The sequence below is a fragment of the Arachis stenosperma genome, chromosome 1, assembly GCF_014773155.1.
Source record: "Arachis stenosperma cultivar V10309 chromosome 1, arast.V10309.gnm1.PFL2, whole genome shotgun sequence".
Classification (NCBI taxonomy): Eukaryota; Viridiplantae; Streptophyta; class Magnoliopsida; order Fabales; family Fabaceae; genus Arachis; species Arachis stenosperma.
This window is the reverse complement of record NC_080377.1, coordinates 58,066,336-58,086,981: the sequence shown is the minus strand read 5'-3', so window position 1 is coordinate 58,086,981 and position 20,646 is coordinate 58,066,336. Positions and strand designations below refer to the sequence as shown.

The 20,646-nt window shown below is 40.7% G+C and overlaps 1 non-coding gene across 1 annotated transcript; it reads right to left on the bottom strand.

The window, feature by feature from the left end:
* Window positions 1–209: 209 nt before the first annotated feature.
* Window positions 210–317, bottom strand: LOC130951985 (small nucleolar RNA R71). The gene has a single exon (XR_009074177.1). It is a non-coding gene; the product is annotated as a small nucleolar RNA R71 (small nucleolar RNA).
* Window positions 318–20,646: the final 20,329 nt, after the last annotated feature.

Here is a 20,646-nt window from a genome sequence, read left to right as displayed (position 1 = left end):
ATCAGTTCTTAGCTGAATTCTTGCAAATCTGTGACACAGTCAAGACTAATGGGGTTAACCCTGAGGTCTACAGACTGATGCTATTCCCTTTTGCTGTAAGAGACAGAGCTAGAATATGGTTGGATTCTCAACCTAAAGAAAGCCTGGACTCTTGGGAAAAGCTAGTCAATGCCTTCTTGGCAAAGTTCTTTCCACCACAAAGATGGAGTAAGCTTAGAGTGGAAGTCCAAACCTTCAGACAGAAGGATGGAGAATCCCTCTATGAAGCTTGGGAAAGATACAAACAATTAATCAGAAGATGTCCCTCAGACATGCTTTCTGAATGGAGCATCATAGGTATTTTCTATGATGGTCTCTCTGAACTATCCAAGATGTCTTTGGATAGCTCTGCTGGAGGATCTCTTCATCTGAAGAAGACGCCTGCAGAAGCTCAAGAATTGATTGAAATGGTTGCAAATAACCATTCATGTACACTTCTGAAAGGAATCCTGTGAACAATGGGACTAGTCAGAAGAAAGGAGTTCTTGAGATTGACACTCTGAACGCCATTTTGGCTCAGAATAAATATTGACTCAACAAGTCAATTTGATTTCTCAAAGTCTGTCTGGAATGCAAAATACACCAAACAGTACTAAGGAGGCTTCATCTGAGGAAGAAGCTTATGATCCTGAGAACCCTTCAATGGAAGAGGTGAATTACCTAGGAGAATCCTATGGAAACACCTATAATTCTTCATGGAGAAATCACCCAAATCTCTCATGGAAGAATCAAGAGAGACCTCAACAAGGTTTCAATAACAATAATGGTGGAAGAAACAGGTTTAGCAATAGCAAGCCTTTTCCATCATCTTCTCAGCAACAGACAGAGAGTTCTAAGCAGAATACTTCTGACTTAGCAACAATGGTCTCTGATCTAATAAAGACCACTCAAAGTTTCATGAATGAAACAAGGTCCTCCATCAGAAATTTGGAAGGACAAGTGGGTCAGCTGAGCAAGAAAGTTACTGAACTCCCTCCTAGTACTCTCCCAAGTAATACAGAAGAAAATCCAAAAGGAGAGTGCAAAGCCATAGACATGGCCGAATATGGAGAGGAAAGAGAGGAGGAGGACGCCACTGAGGAAGACCTCTGTGGGCGTGTACCAATCTCCTCTGAGTTCCTCAATGAGGAACAATGGGAATCTGAGGCTCAAAATGAGACCATAGAGATTCCATTGGACTTACTTCTGCCATTCATGAGCTCTGATGAGTATTCTTCCTCTGAAGAGGATGAGTATGTCACTGAAGAGCAAGTTGCTAAATACCTTGGAGCAATCATGAAGCTAAATGACAAGTTATTTGGAAATGAGACTTGGGAGGATGAACCTCCCTTGCTCACCAAAGAACTGGATGACTTGTCTATGCAGAAACTGCCTCAAAAGAGGCAAGATCCTGGGAAGTTTTCTATACCTTGTACCATAGGCACCATGACCTTCAAGAAGGCCTTGTGTGACTTAGGGTCAAGTGTAAACCTCATGCCCCTCTCTGTAATGGAGAAATTAGAGATCTTTGAGGTGCAAGCTGCAAGAATCTCATTAGAGATGGCAGACAATTCAAGAAAACAAGCTCATGGACTTGTAGAGAATGTTTTGGTGAAGATTGAAGACCATTACATCCCTACTGATTTCATAGTCCTAGAGACTGGGAAGTGCATGGATGAATCCATCATCCTTGGCAGACCCTTCCTAGCCACAGCAAAGGCTGTGATTGATGTTGATGGAGGTGAATTGATCATTCAAGTGAATGAAAAATCCTTTGTGTTTAAGGCTCAAGGATATCCCTCTGTCACCATGGAGAAGAAGCATGAAGAGCTTCTCTCAAATCAGAGACAAACAGAGCCCCCACAGTCAAACTCTAAGTTTGGTGTTGGGAGGCCACAACCAAACTCTAAGTTTGGTGTTGAACCCCCACATTCAAACTCTAAGTTTGGTGTTGGGGGGTCCCAACATTGCTCTGATCATTTGTGAGGTTCTATAAGAGCCATCTGTCAAGCTACTGACATTAAAGAAGCGCTTGTTGGGAGGCAACCCAATGATTATATTTTATCTATTTCCCTTTGTCATTTTATGTTTTTTGTAGGTTGATGATCATAAGAAGTCACAAAATCCATTGAAAAAGCAAAAACAGAATGAAAAACAGGAAGAAAAACAGCACACCCTGGAGGAAGAACTCACTGGCGTTTAAACGCCAGTGAGGCTAGCAGTTGGGCGTTTAACGCCCAGTCTGGCACCATTCTGGGCGTTTAACGCCAGAAAGGGGCACCAGACTGGCGTTAAACGCCAGGAAAGGGCTAGAACCTGGCGTTAAACGCCAGAAATGGGCACCAGCCCGGCGTTTAACGCCAGAATTGGCTCAAAACGTGTTTTTGAGCCCCATTTGGTGCAGGGATGACTTTTCCTTGACACCTAAGGATCTGTGGACCCCACAGGATCCCCACAAACCCCTCACCTATCAAATCCCATCTTTCTCTTCACCACTCACCTCCATAAAACACCACTTACCTCACCATCCAAATTCAAACCACTACTTCTCCCCCTTTTGGCCGAACCACAAGGCCATCTCCCTCTCCTCCATTTCTTCTTCTTCTACTCTCTTCTTTCTTCTTTTGCTCGAGAACGAGCAAACCTTTTAAGTTTGGTGTGGTAAAAGCATTGCTTTTTGTTTTTCCATAACCATTTATGGCTTCCAAAGCCGGTTCAACTGAGAAGGCATGACCTCAAGCCCATCACTAAGAAAAAGATGGAGCAAACAAGAGACCCCTCTCATCAAGAGATCCCTGAGATACCTCAAGGGATGCACTTTCCTCCACAAGACTATTGGGAGCAACTGAATACCTCCCTAGGAGAATTAAGTTCCAACATGGGACAACTAAGGGTGGAGCATCAAAGAACACTCCATCATCATTAGAGAAGATCAAAGAATCATGAGAGAGGAGCAACAAAGACAAGGAAGAGACATTGAGGAGCTCAAGCACTCCATAAGACCTTCAAGAGGAAGAACAAGCCGCCATCACTAAGGTGGACCCGTTCTTTAATCTCCTTGTTCTTTGTTTTTCTGTTTTTCGAAATTTTCATGCTTATGTTTGTCTATGTTTGTGTCTTATGATCATTAGTGTCTTAGTGTCTATGCCTTAAAGCTATCAATATGAATCCATCACCTTTCTTAAATGAAAACTGTTTTTATCACAAAAGAACAAGAAGTACAGGATTTCAAATTCATCTTTAAAACTAGCTTAATTAGTTTGATGTGGTGGCAACACTTTTGTTCTCTGAATGTATGCTTGAACAGTGCATATGTCTTTTGAATTTGTGGTTCATGAATGTTAAAATTGTTGGCTCTTGAAAGAATGATGAAAAAGGAGACATGTTACTGAGGATCTGAAAAAATCATAAAAATGATTCTTGAAAGCAAGAAAAAGCAGTGAATACAAAAAAAAAAAGAGAAGCAGAAAAACGAAAAAAAAAGGGGAGAAAGAAAAAGAAAGAAATAAAGTTGTGATCCAAGGCAAAAAGAGTGTGCTTAAGAACCCTGGACACCTCTAATTGGGGACTTTAGCAAAGCTGAGTCACAATCTGAAAAGGTTCACCCAATTATGTGTCTGTGGCATGTATGTATCCGGTGGTAATACTGGAAGACAGAGTGCTTTGGGCCACGGCCAAGACTCAATAAGTAAGCTGTGTTCAAGAATCATCATACTTAACTAGGAGAATCAATAACACTATCTGGATTCTGAGTTCCTAAAGAAGCCAATCATTCTGAATTTCAAAGGATAAAGTGAGATGCCAAAACTGTTCGGAGGCAAAAAGCTACTAGTCCCGCTCATCTAATTTGGAGCTATGTTTCATTGATAATTTGGAGTCTATAGTATATTCTCTTCTTTTTATCTTATTTGATTTTCAGTTGCTTGGGGACAAGCAACAATTTAAGTTTGGTGTTGTGATGAGCGGATAATTTATACGCTTTTTGGCATTGTTTTTAGTATGTTTTTGGTAGTTTTAGTTTAGTTTTTATTATATTTTTATTAGTTTTTAATTAAAATTCACTTTTCTGGACTTTACTATGAGTTTGTGTGTTTTTCTGTGATTTCAGGTATTTTCTGGCTGAAATTGAGGGACCTGAGCAAAAATCTGATCCAGAGACTCAAAAGGACTGCAGATGCTGTTGGATTCTGACCTCCCTGCACTCGAAGTGGATTTTCTGGAGCTACAGAAGCCCAATTGGCGCGCTCTCAATGGCGTTGGAAAGTAGACATCCTGGGCTTTCAAGCAATATATAATAGTCCATACTTTGCCCAAGATTTGATGGCCCAAACCGGCGTTCAAAGTCACCTACAGAAATCCCAGCGTTAAACGCCGGAACTGGCACCTAAATGGGAGTTAAACGCCCAAACTGGCACCAAAATGGGAGTTAAACACCAAGAAGAGTCTCTACACGAAAATTACTTCATTGCTCAGCCCAAGCACACACCAAGTGGGCCCGGAAGTGGATTTTTATGTCATTTACTCACCTTTGTACACCTTAGGCTACTAGTTTTCTATATATAGAACCTTTTACTATTGTATTTTTATCTTGGTAGCTATCTTTGAGTTTTATGCTATCTTAGATCATTGGGAGGCTGGCCATTCGGCCATGCCTAGACCTTATGCTTATGTATTTTCAACGGTGGAGTTTCTACACACCATAGATTAAGGTGTGGAGCTCTGCTGTACCTCGATTAATGGCAATTACTATTGTTCTTCCATTCAATTCCGCTTGTTCTTGTTCTAAGATATCACTTGTTCTTCAACTTGATGAATGTGATGATCCGTGACACTCATCATCATTCTCACTCATGAACAAGGTGACTGACAACCATTCTTGTTCTACAAGCATCTGAGCTTAGTGAATATCTCTTGGATTCTTTAATCGGAATCTTCGTGGTATAGGCAGACCTGATGGCGGCATTCAAGAGAATCCGGAAGGTCTAAACCTTGTCTGTGGTATTCTGAGTAGGATTCAATGATTGAATGACTGTGACGTGCTTCAAACCTGTACCTACTGGGCGTTAGTGACAGACGCAAAAGAGTTATTCTATTCCGTAGGGGAGGGAACCAAACCGGTGATTGGCCGCACTGTGACAGAGTGTAAGAGCATTAGCTTTCACTGCGCGGATGGGAGGTAGCTGCTGACAACAGAAACCCTACACGAGCTTGCCATGGAAAGGAGTAAGAAGGATTGGATGAACAGTAGGAAAGCAGAGAGACGAAGGGAAGGCATCTTCATGCGCTTATCTGAAGTTCCTACCAATGAATTACATAAGTATCTCTATCTTTATCTTTATGTTATTTTCGTTCATCACCATTATACATTTGAGTCTGCCTGACTGAGATTTACAAGATGACCATAGCTTGCTTCATACCACCAATCTCCGTGGGATCGACCCTTACTCGCGTAAGGTATTACTTGGACGACCCAGTGCACTTGCTGGTTAGTTGTGCGAAGTTGTAGTGATCACAATTTCGTGCACCAATCTATACACATGAGAAAGGCAATAGAAGAAGATCAAGAGATCATTGATACAGTTGCCAGAAATTAGCATCTGTACCTAAGTAGTGAACCTTCCATGAAAGAAGAGGCTAAAACAGTAACTGCTGAAATGAGTCCTACAGAACAAGTTACAAAATTCAATCAGTAATTGGATTTTCTAACAAAATAGTTAGCCGAATTCAAAGAGATATTACAAGAAACGAGAATGGCTAATATGAATATGGAAGTACAGTTGAAGCAAACAGAACAGCAGTTATCAAAACAAATAATAGAAAAATGCCAAGCAGTTCAATTAAGAAGTGAAAAAATATTAAATACCTCACTTCAAGGTAGCAGGAAGCCAAGGAATGAGCAAACTACCCAAAATCTATCTGAGGATAGTAAAGAGCCCAGAGAGGAATAATTCTGGCGCTCAAAACGCCGGAAAATGGGTGGAAAGCTGGCGTTGAACGCCCAAACCATGCTCAGTCCTGGCGTTCAACGCCAGAAACAAGCAAGGAGTTGGCGTTGAACGCCCAAAGGGAGCACAATTCTGGCGTTCAGATGCCAGAAGCAGGTAAGGAGCTGGCGTTTAACGCCACTCTAGCTTCCACCCCTGGCATTTAAATGCCAGTGGGGGATCAGACACATACTAGTGCTGATAATAACCCTTCTAAAATGGCTTCCTAACCCACATCTGTAGGCAATAAACCTGCAGCAACTAAGGTTGAGGAATACAAAGCCAAAATGCCTTATCCTCAGAAACTCCGCCAAGCGGAACAGGATAAGCAATTTGCCCACTTTGCAGACTATCTCAGGACTCTTGAAATACAGATTCCGTTTGCAGAGGCACTTGAGCAAATACCCTCTTATGCTAAGTTCATGAAAGAGATCTTAAGTCATAAGAAGAATTGGAGGGAAACTGAAAAAGTTTACCTCACTGAAGAATGCAGTGCAGTCATTCTAAAAGGTTTACCTGAGAAGCTTAAAGATCTGGGAAGCTTTATGATACCATGCATATTAGTACCAAGCAAGCTCTATGTGATCTTGGGGCAAGTATTAACCTAATACCTGCAGCCACTATCAAAAAGCTTGGGTTGACTGATGAAGTTAAACCAACCCGGATATGTCTCCAACTTGCTGATGGCTCCATTAAATACCCATCAGGCGTGATTGAAGACATGATTGTCAAGGTTGGGCCATTTGCCTTTCCCACTGACTTTGTGGTGCTGGAAATGGAGGAGCATAAGAGTGCAACTCTCATTCTGGGAAGACCTTTCCTAGCAACTGGCCGAACCCTTATTGATGTTCAAAAAGGGGAAGTAACCCTGAGAGTCAATGAGGATGAGTTCAAGTTGAATGTTGTCAAAGCCATGCAGCATCCAGACACCCAAAATGACTGCATGAGCGTTGATATCATTGACTCTCTGGTAAAAGAAGTCAATATGGCTGAGAGTCTCGAATCAGAGCTAGAGGATATCTTTAAAGATGTTCAGCCTGATCTAGAGGAATCAGAGAGAATAATAGAACCTCTGAAAATCCCTTAGGAAGAGGAGAAACCTCCCAAACCCGAGCTCAAACCATTACCACCATCCCTGAAATATGCATTTCTGGGATAAGGTGATACCTTTCTTGTAATCATAAGCTCTACCTTAGAGCCACAGGAAGAAGAAGCACTAATTCAAAGTGCTAAGGACACACAAGACAGCTCTTGGGTGGTCCATCAGTGATCTTAAGGGCATTAGCCCAGCCAGATGCATGCACAAGATCCTATTGGAGGGTGACGTTAAGCCAGTGGTTCAACCACAGAGGCGGCTGAATCCAGCCATGAAGGAGGTGGTGCAGAAGGAGGTCACTAAATTACTAGAGGCTGTGATTATTTATCCCATTTCTGACAGCCCCTGGGTAAGCCCTGTCCAAGTCGTCCCTAAGAAAGGTGGCATGACAGTGGTTCATAATGAAAAAAATGAACTGGTTCCTACAAGGACAGTTACAGGGTGGCGTATGTGTATTGATTACAGAAGGCTCAATACAGCTACCAGAAAGGATCATTTTCCTTTACCATTCATAGACCAGATGCTAGAAAGACTAGTAGGTCATGAATACTACTGCTTCCTGGATGGATATTCAGGTTATAATCAAATTGCAGTAGATCCCCAAGATCAAGAGAAAACAGCATTCACATGTCCACCCGGAGTATTTGCATACAGAAGGATGCCATTTGGCTTGTGCAATGCACCTGCAACATTTCAAAGGTGCATGCTCTCAATTTTCTCTGATATGGTGGAAAAATTTTTGGAAGTCTTCATGGATGATTTTTCAGTATTTGGAGACTCATTCAGCTCCTGTCTTGACCATCTAGCACTTGTTCTAAAGAGGTGCCAAGAGACTAACCTGGTTTTAAACTGGGAGAAATGTCACTTTATGGTGACTGAAGGAATTGTCCTTGTACACAAAATTTTGAACAAGGGAGTAGAAATGGATAAAGCTAAGGTAGAGGTAATTGAAAAATTAGCACCACCAGCTAATGTTAAGGCAATCAGAAGCTTTCTGGGGCATACAGGATTTTATAGGAGGTTTATAAAGAATTTTTCAAAAATCGCCAAACCTCTAAGTAATCTGCTAGCTGCTGACACGCCATTTATCTTTGATAAGGAGTGTCTGCAGGCGTTTGAGACTCTGAAAGCTAAGCTGGTCACAGCACCAGTCATCTCTGCACCAGACTGGACATTACCTTTTAAACTGATGTGTGATGCCGTGACCATGCCATTGGTGCAGTGTTGGGACAAAGGCATGACAAGCTTCTGCACGTCATTTACTATGCCAGTCGTATTTTAAATGACGCATAGAAGAACTACACAACCACAGAAAAAGAGCTACTTGCAGTGGTTTATGCCATTGACAAGTTTAGATCCTATTTAGTAGGATCAAAAGTGATTGTGTACGCTGACCATGCTGCTCTTAAATATCTACTCACAAAGCAGGATTCAAAAGCCAGACTTATTAGATGGGTGTTGCTTCAGCAAGAGTTTGATATAGAAATAAGAGACAGAAAAGGGACAGAGAACCAAGTAGCAGATCACCTGTCCCGAATAGAACCAGTAGAAGGGGTGTCCCTCCCTCTTACTAAGATCTCTGAAAACTTTCCGGATGAGCAACTCTTTGCCATCCAGGAAGTGCCATGGTTTGCAGACATTGCAAACTACAAGGCAGTAAGGTTTATACCTAAAGAGTACAGTAGGCAGCATTCAAAGAAATTGATCACAGATGCAAAGTATTATCTTTAGGATGAACCATATCTCTTCAAGAGATGTGCAAATGGAGTAATCCGTAGATGTGTGCCTAAAGAAGAAGCACAGAAGATCCTCTAGCACTGCCATGGATCACAGTATGGAGGACATTTTGGAAGTGAGCGAACAGCCATAAGAGTCCTCCAATGCGGCTTCTACTGGCCTACTCTCTATAAAGACTCCCGAGTGTTTGTACTTAACTGTGACAGTTGCCAAAGATTTGGCAATCTGCCTCACAGTTATGCCATGCCTCAACAAGGGATCTTGGAGATTGAGTTGTTTGATGTATGGGATATTGACTTCATGGGGCCTTTCCCACCATCATACTCAAACACTTATATTCTGGTGGCAGTGGATTATGTATCCAAATGGTTGAAGCTATTGCAACACCCACTAATGACACTAAGATAGTGCTAAAATTCCTCCAGAAATACATCTTCAGCAGATTTGGTACCCCTAGAGTATTAATCAGTGATGGGGTCACTCATTTCTGCAATAAACAGCTTTACTCTGCTTTGGTTCGTTATGGAGTTAGCCACAGGGTAGCCACTCCATATCATCCACAGACAAATGGGCAAGCTGAAGTCTCTAACAGAGAACTTAAAAGAATCCTGGAACGGACTGTAATTAACCGTAGAAGGGATTGGGCAAGAAGCTTGGATGATGCTCTGTGGGCATACAGAACAGCATTCAAGACTCCCATAGGAACTTCTCCATACCAGCTTGTGTATGGAAAAGCCTGTCACTTGCTAGTGGAACTAGAACATAAGGCCTACTGGACAACCAGGTTCCTAAACCTTGATGCCAAGTTAGCTGGAGAAAAATGTTTGCTCCAGTTAAATGAGCTAGAGGAATTCAGACTCAATGCTTTCGAGAATGCAAAAATTTACAAAGAGAAAGCAAAAAGATGGCAAGATAAGAAATTATCATCCAGTGTCTTTGAGCCAGGGCAGAAAGTTTTGCTATTTAATTCTAGGCTCCGATTATTTCCCGGGAAATTGAAGTCCCGGTGGAGAGGACGATATGTGATTACAAGTGTGTCACCATATGGATACGTAGAGCTCCAGGATAATGATTCTAACAAAAAGTTCATTGTTAATGGACAAAGAGTCAAACATTATCTTGAAAGTAATTTTGAGCAAGAATGCTCAAAACTGAGACTTAACTAAAGCTCAGTAATAGTTCAGCTAAAGACAATAAAGAAGCGCTTGCTGGGAGGCAACCCAGCCATTTACAAAGCTTATTTGTTAATTAATTGATTTTTACAGGTATATATCATGTATCATCAAGGTAAAATAGCAACTTCTTAAGTTCACAGAGTTACAGAAGGATTCAGAGGATAAAACAGCAAAAAAGGAAGCTCACTGGTGCGAAAAAGCTCGTAAAAGCTGTTTTGGGCGTTGAACGCCCAAAAGAAGCACCTACTGGGCGTTCAATGCCAGTAAGGATAGCCATCTGGGCGTTAAACGCCAGAAAGGAGCATCTTCTAGGCGTTGAACGCCGGAAAGAAGCACCTTCTGGGCATTCAACGCCAGATTTACAACGTCCTGGGTGTTCAGAAAAATGCGCAGTGACAAAGGACTTCCTGGCGTTCAACGCCAGAAAGAAGCAACAGCTGGGCATTGAATGCCCAGGAGAAGCTGCACATGGGCGTTAAATGCCCAAAACATGCAGCGTTTGGGCGTTTAATTCCAGGATGGTGGGGAGGAGGTAAATTCGTTTTCAATTCAAATTTTTTCCAATTTTCATGTTTCAATTCATGATTTCTTACATAAACATGTTACAAACTCTCATCTTTCAACTTCAATTTCAAAAAAAAATGTTAATCCTAAACATATTTCTTGATTTTTCTTTAATTTCTTCTCATATCTTTTTCAACTCATCATATCTTTTGAATTTCGAAATTGTCTCTCCTTCTATTCCTCTCCTTTCCTTTCTTTTGCTTGAGGACAAGCAAACCTCTAAGTTTGGTGTGATTTGCCATGATCACAGAGCTAAAACTCATCAAGATCATGGCACCTAAGGGAACAGAAAGAGCAAGGATGTGACTTGAAGGAATTGAAGCGTCAGAAATTATCTCTTGAAGGATCAAGCACCCCACAGCCTAGAGCAACACTGATGAGCGGATAATTTATACGCTTTTTGGCATTGTTTTTAGGTAGTTTTTAGTAAGTTCAAGCTACTTTTAGGGATGTTTTCATTAGTTTTTATGTTAAATTCACATTTCTGGACTTTACTATGAGTTTGTGTGTTTTTCTGTGATTTCAGGTAATTTCTGGCTGAAATTGAGGGACTTGAGCAAAACTCTGAAAAAGGCTGACAAAAGGACTGCTGATGCTGTTGGAATCTGACCTTCCTGCACTCGAAATGGATTTTCTGGAGCTAAAGAACTCCAAATGGTGCGCTCTCAACGGCGTTGGAAAGTAGACATCCAGAGCTTTCCAGCCATATATAATAGTTAATACTTTATTCGGAAATTGACGACGTAAATTGGCGTTGAACGCCAAGTACATGCTGCTGTCTGGAGTTAAACGCCAGAAACACGTCATGATCCGGAGTTGAACGCCCAAAACACGTTATAACTTGGAGTTCAACTCCAAGAAAAACCTCAGCTCGTGGATAGATCAAGCTCAGCCCAAGCATACACCAAGTGGGCCCCGGAAGTGGATTTATGCATCAATTACTTACTCATGTAAACCCTAGTAGCTAGTCTAGTATAAATAGGATAATTTACTATTGTATTAGACATCTTTTGACAGTTTAATCTTTTGACAGTTTATTCATTTGACAGTTTAATCTTTTGACTGTTTAAGTCTTTGATCATTCGGTCTTTTGATCATTCAGGGGGCTGGCCATTCGGCCATGCCTGAACCTTTCACTTATGTATTTTCAATGGTGGAGTTTCTGCACCCTATAGATTAAGGGTGTGGAGCTCTGCTGTACCTCAAGTTTCAATACAAATACTATTATTTCTATTCAATTCTCTTTTATTCTTATTCCAAGATATACGTTGCACTTCAACTTGATGAATGTGATGATCCGTGACACTCATCATCATTCTCACCTATGAACGCGCGTGACTGACAACCACTTCCGTTCTACTTTAGGCCAGGCTTATATCTCTTAGATTCCCCAACAGAATCTTTGTGGTATAAGCTAGATAGATGGCGGCATTCATGGGGATTCGGAAAGTCTAACCTTGTCTTTGGTATTCCGAGTAGGATCCCGGGAATCCGGAAAGTCTAACCTTGTATGTGGTATTCCGAGTAGGATTCCGGTATTGAATGACTATGACGAGCTTCAAACTCATGAAGGCTGGGCGTTAGTGACAGATGCAAAAGAATCAAGGGATTCTATTCCAACCTGATTGAGAACCGACAGATGATTAGCCGTGCTGTGACAGAGCATCTGGACCATTTTCACTGAGAGGATGGGATGTAGCCATCAACAAGGGTGATGCCTCCAGACGATTAGCCATGCAGTGACAGCGCATAGGACCATTTTCCCGAGAGGATGAAAAGTAGCCATTGAAGACGGTGATGCCCTACATACAGCTTGCCATGGAAAGGAGTAAGAAGAATTGGATGAATGTAATAAGAAAGTAGAGATTCAAGAGGAGCACAGCATCCCCTTACGCCTATCTGAAATTCCCACTATTGATTTACATAAGTATTTCTATCCTATTTTATTTCTGTTTATTATTAATTTTTGAACTCATCATAAACCAATTTAATCTGTCTAACTGAGATTTACAAGGTGACCATAGCTTGCTTCATACCAACAATCTCTGTGGGATCGACCCTTACTCACGTAAGGTATTACTTGGATGACCCAGTACACTTGCTGGTTAAGTTGAACGGAGTTGTGTCCACACATAGCCAATAGCCATTAAATAAATCTCATGCAAATACAAAGAAGGTCACAATTTCGTCCACCAAACACCCACTTCCCAAAATAAAGGTTGTTGAGTCCTAATCTTTGCCTTAACTCTGTGATAATTGTTCTTATTATGAATTTACCTTAGAAGTTATATATTAGTAGTAGTAATTAGTATCTCTATTTTGATTTTATCTCCAATTAAGCTATAATTTATTTTTCTCATCATCATCAAACATGAATAAAATAGTAGATTTTTAGAATAAAGAGGCAATAATTTTTTTGAGTTCTTAATAAGGAAAATTCTAATTATTTATATGTGGTGGCAATACTTTTTGTCTTCTAAATGAATGCCTGAACAGTGCATATTTTTTATATTGAATTTTATGAATGTTAAAATTGTTGGCTCCTGAAAGAATGATGAATAAGAGAAATGTTATTGATGATCTGAAAAATCATGAAATTGATTCTTGAAGCAAGAAAAAGAAGTGAAAAACAAGCTTGCGAAAGAAAAAAAAATGAAAAGTCAGTAATTTGCGAAAAAAAAAGCAAAAGAGGTAGAAAAAGCCAATAGCCCTTTAAACCAAAAGGCAAGGGTGAAAAGGATCCAAGGCTTTGAGCATCAATGGATAGGAGGGGCCAAGGAAATAAATCCAGGCCTAAGCGGCTAAATCAAGCTGTCCCTAACCATGTGCTTGTAGCATGCAGGTCCAAGTGAAAAGCTTGAGACTGAGTGGTTAAAGTCGTGATCCAAAGTAAAAGAGTGTGCTTAAGAACTCTGGACACCTCTAATTGGGGTCTCTAACAAAGCTAAGTCACAATCTAAAAAGGTTCACCTAGTTATGTGTCTGTGGCATTTATGTATCCGATGGTAATACTGGAAAACAAAGTGCTTAGGGTCACGGCCAAGACTCATAAAGTAGCTGTGTTCAAGAGTCAACATACTAAACTAGGAAAACCAATAATACTATCGGAATTCTGAGTTCCTATGGATGCCAATCATTCTGAAGTTCAAAAGATAAAGTGAGATGCCAAAACTGTTTGGAAGCAAAAAGCTACTAGCCGCGCTCATCTAATTAGAATATGAGCTTCACTTAAAACTCTGAGATATTATTGCTTCTTGATTTCTTTTTATCCTCTTTTATTTATCTAGTTTGTTGGGGACAAGCAACAGTTTAAGTTTGATGTTGTGATGAGCAGATATTTTATACGCTTTTTGGGAGTAATTTCATGTAGATTTTAGTATGTTTTAGTTAGTTTTTAGTAGATTTTTATTAGCTTAGGCAAAATTCATATTTTTGGACTTTACTATGAGTTTGTGTGTTTTTCTATAATTTCGGGTATTTTCTAGCTGAAATTGAGGGAGCTGAGCAAAAATCTGATTTAGGATGAAAAAGGACTGCTGATGCTGTTGGATTCTGACCTCCCTGCACTCAGAATAGATTTTGTGGAGCTACAGAAGTCCAATTGGTGCGCTCTCAATTTGGCTGGAAAGTAGACATCCAGGGCTTTCCAGAAATATATAATAGTCCATACTTTGCGCGAAGATGGACGACGTAAACTGGCGTTCAACGCCAGTTCCATGTTGCAGTCTGGCGTCCAGCGCCAGAAACAAGTTGGAGTTGAACGCCAAAAACACGTTACAACCTGGCGTTCAACTCCAGAAATAGCCTAGGCACGTGAGAAGCTTAAGTCTCAGCCCCAGCACACACCAAGTGGGCCCCAGAAGTGGATTTCTGCACCAATTATCTTAGTTTACTCATTTTCTGTAAACCTAGGTTACTAGTTTAGTATTTAAACAACTTTTAGAGACTTAATTTGGATCTCATGACATTTTTAGATCTGAAATTTGTACATTTTGGCAGCATGAGTCTCTAAACCCCATTGTTGGGGGTGAGGAGCTCTGCAGCGTCTCGATGAATTAATGCAATTATTTCTGTTTTCCATTCAAACACGCTTGTTCCTATCTAAGATGTTCATTCGCGCTTCACTATGAAGAAGGTGATGATCCGTGACACTCATCACCTTCCTCAATCCATGAACATGTGCCTGACAATCACCTCCGTTCTACATCAGATTGAATGAGTATCTCTTAGATTCCTTAATCAGAATCTTCGTGGTATAAGCTAGAATTGATGGCGGCATTCATGAGAATCCGGAAAGTCTAAACCTTGTCTGTGGTATTCTGAGTGTTGGGCGTGATGACAAACGCAAAAGAATCAATGGATTCTATTCCGACATGATCGAGAACCAACAGATGATTATCCGTGCTGTGACAGAGCATTTGGACCATTTTCACTGAGAGGATGGGAAGTAGCCATTGACAATGGTGATGCCCTACATACAGCTTGTCATGAAAGGAGCCTTGCAATTTCTGAAAGTAAGAAAGTAGTATGTTGTAGAGATTCAGAAGACAAAGCATCTCCAAAACTCCAACATATTCTCCATTACTGCATAACAATTATTTATTTTATGCCCTAAAAATTTTTATTGATATTATATCCTGAATAAGAGTTACAAAATAACCATAGCTTGCTTCAAGCCAACAATCTCCGTGGGATCGACCCTTACTCACGTAAGGTATTACTTGGACGACCCAGTGCACTTGCTGGTTAGTTGTGCGGATTGCAAAAGTGTGATTGCAATTTTATGCACTAATGCATAATCTCATGACTTTGGCTATAGCTTTGATGCACTTTAATTGCTTGATTTTAGGGCAAAGGAAGCAAGGAAGAACCACGTTAGTATTCACGTTAACCTAGTTAACATGAACACTAACGTGGAATGGTAAAGCTTGCAACGTTAATGAGAAAAGTGATCACCAATAACGCCTGCGAAGCCATCCATAGCCCACGTTACTTGCCACGTTAACTAAGTTAACGTGGTAGTTAACGTAGAAGCAAAAGGGAACTCCAACGTTAAGAGAAAACGTGAACACCAATAACATTTTCCTCCAATGTTAGTGGTAAAAGTGAACACCACTAACGTTGGAGAACTTGGCAATGACCCACGTTAAGAGTCAGGTTAACTTAGTTAACGTGAACTCTAACGTGGAAGAGGAAAACAAAAGCCAACGTTAGTGACACTCACTTTTGTCACTAACGTTGGACCCACTAGCATTGGCTACCTTAACTTTCACGTTAAGACCATTAACGTGAAAGTTAACGTGGAGTTGAGATCAAGGAGCCAACGTTAGTGACACTCACTTTTTGTCACTAACGTTGGGAAATGGCATCACTACTACGTTAAGAGCCACGTTAACTTAGTTAACGTGAGTTCTAACGTAGAGAATTTGGGCATTTGGAGCGTTAGTGACAAAGGTGGGTGTCACTAACGCTCTTGAAGGTGAAACACACCCACGTTAAGAGTCACGTTAGCTATACTAACGTGAACTCTAACGTAGGAACAAAGGGCACTAAGCAACGTTAATGGAAAAAGTGATTCCCATTAACGTTCGCGAAGGGGTATAAGCCAACGTTATTGGGAAAAGTGAGTCCCAATAACGTTGGCCAAAAATTGAAAAGGCAACATTAGTGGTCACGTTAAGACCACTAACGTTGGAGTTAACGTGGGTATATAAGGTTGGAACGTTAGTGGAAAAAGTGAATGCCACTAACGTTCTCGAACCCACAATGGCACTCAACGTTAATCTCACTAAATACCCAAGCCTAATTCATATTTCTCTACAAGCTGGGCCCACTAAAGATGAAAACTGCTTCAACTCAAGATCCAGAGCCCACATCCAAGACTTGAAGAACTCACTAGAAGATCAAGAGGAGTAGTATATATAGGAGTAATTTTGAACTATAGAGAAGCTTAGCACTTTTGGGAACTGCTCTCTATAGATTTACTTTTCTGCACTTTTAGCAGGGATTCTTCTTTTCTGCCATTTTTTATTTCTAGAGCTATGAACAACTAAACCCCTTTCATTGGGTTAGGGAGCTCTGTTGTAATTTGATGGATCAATTATAGTTTTCATTCTTCTTCTTCTTTCTTTTCTCTTGATCTTACTAGAAAGCTTACGATCTTAATTCAATTGGTTAGTTGTCCTGGAAAAGAAACTCTCCATAATTGGATCTCCTTTGAGCCTTGAAAAAGGGATGAGGAGATCATGCTAGAAATGCTTTCTCATATTGGACCAAATTAGGGTCTGGGCGGATATAGTGACATGTAATCCTCCCAACACTTTGATTTGGAAATACATGTGGTATAATCAGTGACCACACTTCATCTCTTCCCATGAGCAATTAAATCAAGGAATTGGGTAATTGTTCAAGCTTAGAGAGATTGGATTGCCAAGGAATTGGGATCAAATCACTTAAGATTGCCAAGGAGATCTGGTGGACGAAATTGTGATCCATATTCCTTGTATTTGTATGAAATCATTATTATGGCACCAGTTGAATTCACAACTCCGTTCAACTAACCAGCAAGTGTACTGGATCGTCTAAGTAATAAACCTTACGTGAGTAAGGGTCGATCCCACAGAGATTGTTGGTATGAAGCAAACTATGGTCACCTTGTAAATCTCAGTTAGGCAGATTAAATTTGTTTATGGTTTCGAAAATTAATAATAAAATAGAAATAATAAAAGGGATAGACTACTTATGCAGATTCATTGGTGGGAATTTCAGATAAGCGAATGGAGATACTGTATGGCTCAAGAACGCCTACTTTCCTACTGCTTCAACTCAATCCTTCTTACTCCTTTCCATGGCAAGCTGTGTATAGGGGTTCACCGTTCGACGATGGCTACTTTGTATCCTCTCTGGAAAATGGTCCTCTGCGCTGTCACTCGCATGGCTAATCGTCTGGACGCATCACACTGGCCGAAGGCTACATCCCATCCTCGCAGTGAAAACTACGCTCACGCGCTCTGTCACAGCACGGCTAATCACTGGTTGGTTCCCGCTCCTGCTGGAATAGAATCCCTTGATTCTTTTGCGTCTGTCACTAACGCCCAGCACTTGCGAGTCTGAAGCACGTCACAGTCATTCATTACCGGAATCCTACTCAGAATACCACAGACAAGGTTAGACTTTCCGGATTCCCAAGATCCTACTCGGAATACCACAGACAAGGTGAGACTTTCCGGATCCTCATGAATGCCGCCATCTATCTAGCTTATACCACGAAGATTCTGTTGGGGAATCTAAGAGATACACATTCAAGCTCGGTTGCATGTAGAACGGAGGTGGTTGTCAATCACGCGCGTTCATAGGTGAGAATGATGATGAGCGTCACATAATCATCACATTCATCATGTTCTTGGGTGCGAATGAATATCTTGAAATAAGAATAAGAGAGAATTGAATGAAAAGTAATAGTAATTGTATTGAAACTTGAGGTACAGCAGAGCTCCACACCCTTAATCTATGGTGTGCAGAAACTCTACCGTTGAAAATACATAAGTAAAAGGTTCAGGCATGGCCGAATGGCCAGCCCTCTGAGTGATCAAGAGACCGAATAATCAAAGGCTCAACAGTCAAGAGATTAAACTGTTAAAAGATGTCTAATACAATAGTTAAATGTTCTATTTATAATAAACTAGCTCCTAGGGTTTACATGAATAAGTAATTGATGCATAAATCCACTTCCGGGGCCCACTTGGTGTATGCTTGGGCTGAGCTTGATCAATCCACGAGCTGGGGCTTCTCTTGGAGTTGAACTCCGAGTTATGACGTGTTTTGGGCGTTCAACTCCGGATCATGACATTTTTCTGGCGTTTAACTCCAGACAGCAGCATGTACTTGGCGTTCAACGCCAAGTTACGTCGTCAATTTCCGAGTGAAGTATGGACTATTATATATTGCTGGAAAGCTCTGGATGTCTACTTTCCAACGCCGTTGAGAGCGCGCCATTTGGAGTTCTGTAGCTCCAGAAAATCCATTTTGAGTGCAGGGAGGTCAGATTCCAACAGCATCAGCAGTCCTTTTGTCAGCCTGTTTTCAGAGTTTTGCTCAAGTCCCTCAATTTCAGTCAGAAATTACCTGAAATCACAGAAAAACACTCAAACTCATAGTAAAGTCCAGAAATGTGAATTTAACATAAAAACTAATGAAAACATCCCTAAAAGTAGCTTGAACTTACTAGAAACTACCTAAAAACAATGCCAAAAAGCGTATAAATTATCCGCTCATCACAACACCAAACTTAAATTGTTGCTTGTCCTCAAGCAACTGAAAATCAAATAGGGTAAAAAGAAGAGAATATACTATAAATTCCAGAATATCAATGAATATTGATTATAATTAGATGAGCGGGACTTGTAGCTTTTTGCTTCTGAACAGTTTTGGCATCTCACTTTTTCCTTTGAAGTTTAGAATGATTGGCTTCTCTAGGAACTTAGAATTTCGGATAGTGTTATTGACTTTCCTAGTTAAGCATGTTGATTCTTGAACACAGCTACTTATGAGTCTTGGCTGTAGCCCTAAGCACTTTGTTTTCCAGTATTACCACCGGATACATAAATGCCACAGACACATAACTGGGTGAACCTTTTCAGATTGTGACTTAGCTTTGCTAAAGTCCCCAGTTAGAGGTGTCCAGCGCTCTTAAGCACACTCTTTTGCTTTGGATCACGACTTTAACCACTCAGTCTCAAGCTTTTCACTTGGACCTTCATGACACAGCACATGGTTAGGGACAGCTTAGTTTAGCCGCTTAGGCCTGGATTTTATTTCCTTGGGCCCTCCTATCCATTGATGCTCAAAGCCTTGGATCCTTTTTACCCTTGCCTTTTGGTTTTAAGGGCTATTGGCTTTTTCTGCTTGCTTTTTTTTTCGCCAATTTTTTTTTTCGCCATTCACTGCTTTTTCTTGCTTCAAGAATCAATTTCATGATTTTTCAGATTATCAATAACATTTCTCTTTGTTCATCATTCTTTCAAGAGCCAACAATTTTAACATTCATAAACAACAAGATCAAAAGACATATGCATTGTTCAAGCATTCATTCAGAAAACAAAAAGTATTGTCACCACATCAATATAATTAAATTAAATTCAAGGATAATTCGGAATTCATGTACTTCTTGTTCTTTTGAATTAAAACATTTTTCATTTAAGAGAGGTGAAGGATTAATGGATTTTATTCATAGCTTTAAGGCATGGTTACATACTAATGATCATGAAGTAGAGACACAAAACATAGATAAACACAACATTAAAAACCGAAAAACAGAAAGAAATAAAGAACAAGGAATGAATCCACCTCTAGTGGCGTCTTCTTCTTGAAGGTCCAACAATGTCCTTAAGCTCTTCTATGTCCCTTCCTTGCCTTTGTTGCTCCTCCCTCATTGCTCTTTGATCTTCTCTTATTTCTTGGAGAATGATGGAGTGCTCATGATGTTCCACCCTTAATTGTTCCACATTGTGGCTCAAACCTTCTAAGGAAGTGTTGAGTTGTTCCCAATAATTGTTGGGAGGAAAGTACATCCCTTGAGGCATCTCAGGGATTTCTTGATGATGAGCTTCCTCATGCATCTCTTGAGAACCGTGAAGGGTCTCTCTTGTTTGCTCCATCCTCTTCTTGGTGATGGGCTTATCCTCTTCAATGAGGATGTCTCCTTCTATGATAACTCCAGCTGAGTAACATAGATGGCAAATAAGGTGAGGAAAAGCTAGCCGTGCCATGGGTGAAGGCTTGTCGCTATTTTGTAGATTTCATTGGAGATGACCTCATGAACTTCTACTTCCTCTCCAATCATGATGCCATGAATCATGATGGCCCGATCCACAGTAACCTCAAATCGGTTGCTAGTAGGAATGATGGAGCGTTGAATGAACTCCAACCATCCTCTAGCTATAGGCTTGAGGTCCAGTCTTCTTAGTTGGACTGGCTTGCCTTTGGAGTCTCTCTTCCATTGAGCTTCTTCCACACAAATGTCCATAAGGACTTGGTCCAACCTTTGATCAAAGTTGACCCTTCTAGTGTAGGG